A 6,055-nucleotide genomic window follows, 5' to 3' on the forward strand; every position below is an offset into this window, starting at 1 on the left:
TGTCAACGAACATAAACAAACTCGCTCGACTCTCTCGCAGCAGGACTTCCGTGTCCACTGTAGAGAGAGATATGGAAAACGACGCGTTTACTGTTGCGTCACACCACAGCCCGACCGTATCCATGGGCCAGGACGTAACAATATAAACATTCACATTGTTTTATTTTTGTGTATGTGGAATAAAAAAAATAAAAAAAAGCAAATATTATAAATGTAACAAGTAAATTTTAAAGGCTCTATAAAAATTTCAACAAAATATATATATATAAGATCTTATGAGCCGAACGCAGGATGTTTGTGCGGAAATATGCATGTATATATTTATATATGAATATATATACGTGTTCACAAGTAAATTTTTACAAGTGAGTTATTTGAATTGATATCCTTCATATACGAGATGCAAATCTAGCATCCTATATGATTTGTTGGATTATAATCCGAGAGATGTTACACCAATTCTGGGACACCCTGTATATATATATGTATATGATATGTTACAAATTTTCGAGAACAAAATATCGTACACGCGATCATTTGTTTAATATATTTTAGAAGTGATTATAATATTGTTTTGTATTATAATATTATAATCACTTCTAAAGTGTATTAAACAAATAATCGCGTGTATAACATTTCATTTCTCTAAAATTTGTGACGTATCATATATATATATATATATATGTGTGTGTGTTCTAAATATTGGGGCATTTATATAAATACACATATATATACATTTATAATATATATATATATATTCGCATTATTTATTTCTTTTATTTCACATATACAAAAATAAAACAAGTGTGAATGTTTATGTATATTTTAAATATTTTCCGCTGTAATACTATACAAAACGTGTTTGTGTGTGTAAACAGGAAAAAGAAGTAAAAACAGCAAACTTAAAAAAAAAAATCCTACATCAGCAGGGCATGAACACACAACCTGCGGAGTACTAGCGCGGCGCCTTGTCCACTGCGCCACACCGCCACTTCGGTAAACTTTTTTTTGGAACTCTACTTATGGTACGTGCTGAAGTTCAAACCGTGATTTCTCCTAAACGCTTGAGAGGTGCGTCGTCTCCGAATAGCATTTGTTGCTTCTCCATCCACTACATTCCTACGAAGTTTCGTCAAAATCGATGACCCGAAGGGTGTATACTTCACTTGTAAGAAGTATTTAATACAAAAAAACCTTGGCGTGGCCACTTTTGTCTGAAACACTTTTCTGTAACTTATATTTTCTGAGATATTCAGGTGTTCCGGTACTTTTTTCCACCCGGTATATAAAAAAAGTGAAGAGAAGAGTGACAAGTTTGCAGATAGTTTTCAAGAAAAGCGTAAGTAACAACAATTATTTACATATAATGTCCTAGAATTGCCGTACAATCTCTCGTAGGCAGATAAAAGGAGTAAAAGTGAGTCGAAAAATCCTGAACCATTTTTTTTCTATTACTTATAATAAAAGAGTAATTATTGAGTAAATCGGGCCAATCAGTGCCGATCTTTAGTCGGGCTCACGTCAGTGAGCCGCGTGCCTGGTGTGTGTGAGCGCTTCGTGCGGCTTACTGACGTGCGCCTGGCTAAAGGTCGGCACTGATTGACCTGATTTACTCAATAATTATTCTTTTATTACAAATAATAGAAAAAAACGGTTCATAACTTTTCGACTCAGTTTTATTCTTTCTACCTGTCTACAAGAGATTGTAAGACAATTCTGGGACATCCTGTATATATATAATACATATTTATATATATTTTTCTTACAGAGGAAAAGAAAATACATGAATAGTCAGATGAAGATCCTGCAGATGAAGGCTTACAAGAAAATAAGCATAAATAACACAACACATACTTATACATCTTTCTCTTTCTCTCTTTTTTTCTTTTTTTATATATATACATAGATATATTTGTTTTTCAAGGAAAAGAGGAACAAGAGCCGGAAAGAAAAAGTAAACCGGATCCAAAATCGCGGCCGCGATCGTGGTTCTCGTGGCCGCAGTCTCCAATTTTCGTTGAACTTTTAAAATAATAAGTTTATTATTGCACCTTTATTCTTACTACTTTTAAAGTTTAACAATGATATAAACCAAAAAGATATACATGTATTATTGTAATGTTTTTAATTTCTTTTAATTTTATGTTATATCTTTTGCCATTGCCATCTTTGAACAAAACACAATAATATAATATAACAAAAGAAATGTACATGTATTACAAATCAATTTTCAATAATAACATTTAAATATCATAAATTAGTTATCACTCATGGTTATGTTCTATAAGAGTTACCTTTACTTCACCGACAATCATTTCATCAATAATTGTTTCACCGACATCATTTCATCGACACCGAATTTCACCGACAATATTTACTTACCGACACGTTTAGATCACCGACAATGTTCTCATCGACATCGAGCTTTGCCGACAATGTTTATGATAACAAATGAACATATAAGATGAATTATTATAGAAATTGACATTAATACTTTTATTTCATTACTTTTCATTTTTTTTTAGAAACAAAAATCGAGAAACATATACAGAAATAAATTTTGTGATGGCACTAGCACATAACTTGCAAATATAATGATTCAGTTATTGATGTTTACACTATCGATTAAAGTTATATTGAGTTAATGTATCTAATGATTTATGTTATCCAATTTCTTAATTATGTATTCATGAAGTAAGATGTCATATTGTAAGATGTTATAATTCTTGATATTAATCATTAATAAAAAAAAAACGCAGTATTATTTTATGTCCTAATTTATGTAATACAATAGAAAAAGCAATGAAATAAAAGTATTAATGTCAATTTCTATAATAATTCATCTTATGTGTTCATTTGATATTATAAACATTGTCGGCAAAGCTCGATGTCGATGAAAACAATGTCGGTGAAATGATTGTCGGTGATTTAAACGTGTCGGTAAGTAAATATTGTCGGCGTAATGCGGTGTCGATAAAATGGTGTCGGTAAAACGATTATTGATGAAGTGATTGTCGGTGAAGTAAAGGTAACCCGTTCTATAAAATCCTACCTTGCTTACTAAAATGCTATATTTAACATCACGTGTACTATTTTAGTATCTGTGGATTTTTACATTATTGTAACTTTATTCCGATAGTCTTTTACTTAAAATGTCCTAGTAAACATTTCTGTTTCTTTGCAAGCAAATATAAGTTATACTAAAATTGTATTTTTACAATATTTGGATTTTTACGAAGTGCGTAAGAATTTATACGACGTATATTATTTGTACAAAAGAGTTTTCTGTTTAACATATTTTACATTAATTATTTGATTATGAAAAGATATAATTTTATTACAATTCTGAGTTCTTTTATCGTCGCGACTGCCCGAAAAAGAAGTAGATATTACGTTCGTGAAAAATAATATTCTCGACTATGTGGAAACAGAAAAAACGAAAATTTAATAAATGTTAAATTTTAATATAAATAGAGAAAATATGGGTGTTATTTTCAACGACTAAGATTATTTTTCCGACCGACGAGTTTTTTTGTTGTCTTGACGCGCGTGAAACCGCTCAATCTTTTCTACGCAACTGTTTTTCTTCTTCTTTGCTTAAATGGCGCAAAGTCCCTTCACGAGAGGAGTATATGCCAGTCTAAAGTCTTTATATTCTCAAAACAAATGGGGAAGAGAGGGATGTAGACCGGCCCAGTGGTCTCGCGGCCTGAGTGCAGGGGCTGCGAACCTGGAGGTCCCGAGTTCGAATCCGCTCACCACCTAAGGATTTTTTCCGGGCCGGTCCCTTTCAACCGAGTTTATCGGTTGATTGGCGAACTAAATCGGGCCTCTAAAAATTAATTCGGGTGTAATCCCAAATTAATTCCTCTCTCACAAGGCGATCATAGTCACAACATCTTGAACACGAACCCGACACAGATAGGCACGACCACTGTGAAAGAAGGCCGTGTATCGCGTGGTAGTAATATACTGCACAACCCTCCTTGTGACAAAAAATATAACTAATAACTAATTAATTAATACGGCCTCCAGATATCTGGGATCTACTTGACTTATTAACGTTCAAAACAGACTCCTAGAACGGCGTATGGACTAACCTTAAGATCCTCTGAGCCAATATGCACCAAATACCAAAAATACCAAGAGAGGGATGTACAGTTTACTACTACCACGCGATACACGACCGTCTTTTTACAGTGAGCTTGCTCATCTATGTCGACCTCGTGCTCGAGGTGTTGTAACTATAATTGCTTGTGGGTGGGGAATTAATGTGGGATTACACGCGAATTAAATTTTGGAGATCCGATTCAGTTCGTCGATCAACCGATAAACTCGGTTGAAAGAGACCGACCCGGAAAAAATCCTTAGGTGGTGAGCGGATTCGAACTCGAGACTTCCAGGTTCGCGGCCTCTGCACTCAGGCCGCGAGACCACTGCGCCGGTCATCTACGCAACTATGGGTCCGTGACGCAAAAGAAAGTAAAAGCGCATAATGAGAGTATAATATTACAATTCTTTTCCTTTTCTTTTGTTCAACGTGCTTATACCGCTATCTCTTAGAAGCACTAGAAACATGAATACATTCCCTTGGACACATTCCTGGTCCGGAGACGAAGTTTAAACATAATAAATTTTACACACATTTTTGTTTATCTTTCATTATCTCTGTTTAAAACCACAAATAAAAAACCGCAAGAATACTTTTTGTTTTAATTTTTTGTTCTAAAGCGAGTGAGACCAAAACGAAAGTGATCGGTTCAGTCGTTATTAAAAACATTGATGATTAAAAATCACCACTAAAATGCCAGATTTTTGCATATAAAAAGCACGGTGCATAGAGATATAAAAGATAGAGTGCGGGAGTGAATTGAAAAAGCGACAAAGGCTTAGAAAGAGAAAGACGCATAAAGGTCCTTTCTGTTCTTATCTAATCGGTAGCCAACGCTGATAGTGCTAAGCAGAGCCCATTTTACGTTTAGTACAAATAACTGTTGTATAACTGTTTTCTTTATATAAATAGAAAGTTAAATAATTTAATTCCAAATATATTAAGACAAGGCGTGTCTGAACTAATTAGTGGGTGTTTTTTGCAGAGAGATAGAAATCAAAAGGCTAAATTTTGCCCATAGGTTTCAATTGTATTTACAGTCATCTTCAGTGAGTAATAGACACGCCTTGTCTTAATATATTTAGAATTAAATTTTCAACCTGAACCTGAGGCTGCATCTCTTCGTTATTCTATAAAAGTTAAATAAATTGGTTATAATATTTTTACAAAAGTAATAATAATAATGATAAGTGAAAGAGTGAAGAAATTCTACTACCATTGATGGCGTTGCGCATGCGTTATTAGACAAGGACAAAGAAGGCCTATATGCATTTTTCTTTTCTAAGCCTCTATCGCATCCACTTACGCGCTAGCATAAAACTCGCGCACTCTAGTCTTATATCTCTATGGGCATGGTGTGCTCGTGCAGTTTGAGCGCCACTTCGTTGCGCGTGAACTCGGTGCGAAGTACTATCATGTTTTTGATGCTTGTTTGGTCCGCGCCTTAATGTAGTCTCTTTGTGTTTCTGACTTATTAAATTTTAATTTTTGTAACATCTTCTTTGTTGTAATTTCTATTGACACATTTACTGCTAAATGTCAGACATTTCGGGGCGTGTGGCGACTGCATTCGTCTTTTATCCAGGTAATTTTTGAATTATGAATTCCAGATAATTTTATTTTTCTTGTTTTTCTTTACTGTATTTGAGAATATCCCCGTAAAAGGATAATGAAAAATTGGATAACAAACAATTACAAATTAATCAAGACGACAACAAAATTGTAATGTCTGAAGCATGTTGCAAGTCTCGACATTATTTATCCACACATATACATATACTAATTCATTCAACTACAACAATAAGTTTTATCATTATAAATGTATATTCAAATTACGGAATAGTGTACGGAGATTCTTTCGGAATATTTTAAAGCTTGAAATTGACGACATATAGCAAAATAAGGTTTCTACAAAAAACAATCACCGTTGATTCCAAAAAATTT

This window comes from Pseudomyrmex gracilis, unplaced genomic scaffold (genome assembly GCF_002006095.1).
Source record: "Pseudomyrmex gracilis isolate BER0280 unplaced genomic scaffold, ASM200609v1 scaffold_732, whole genome shotgun sequence".
In the NCBI taxonomy this organism is placed as follows: Eukaryota; Metazoa; Arthropoda; class Insecta; order Hymenoptera; family Formicidae; genus Pseudomyrmex; species Pseudomyrmex gracilis.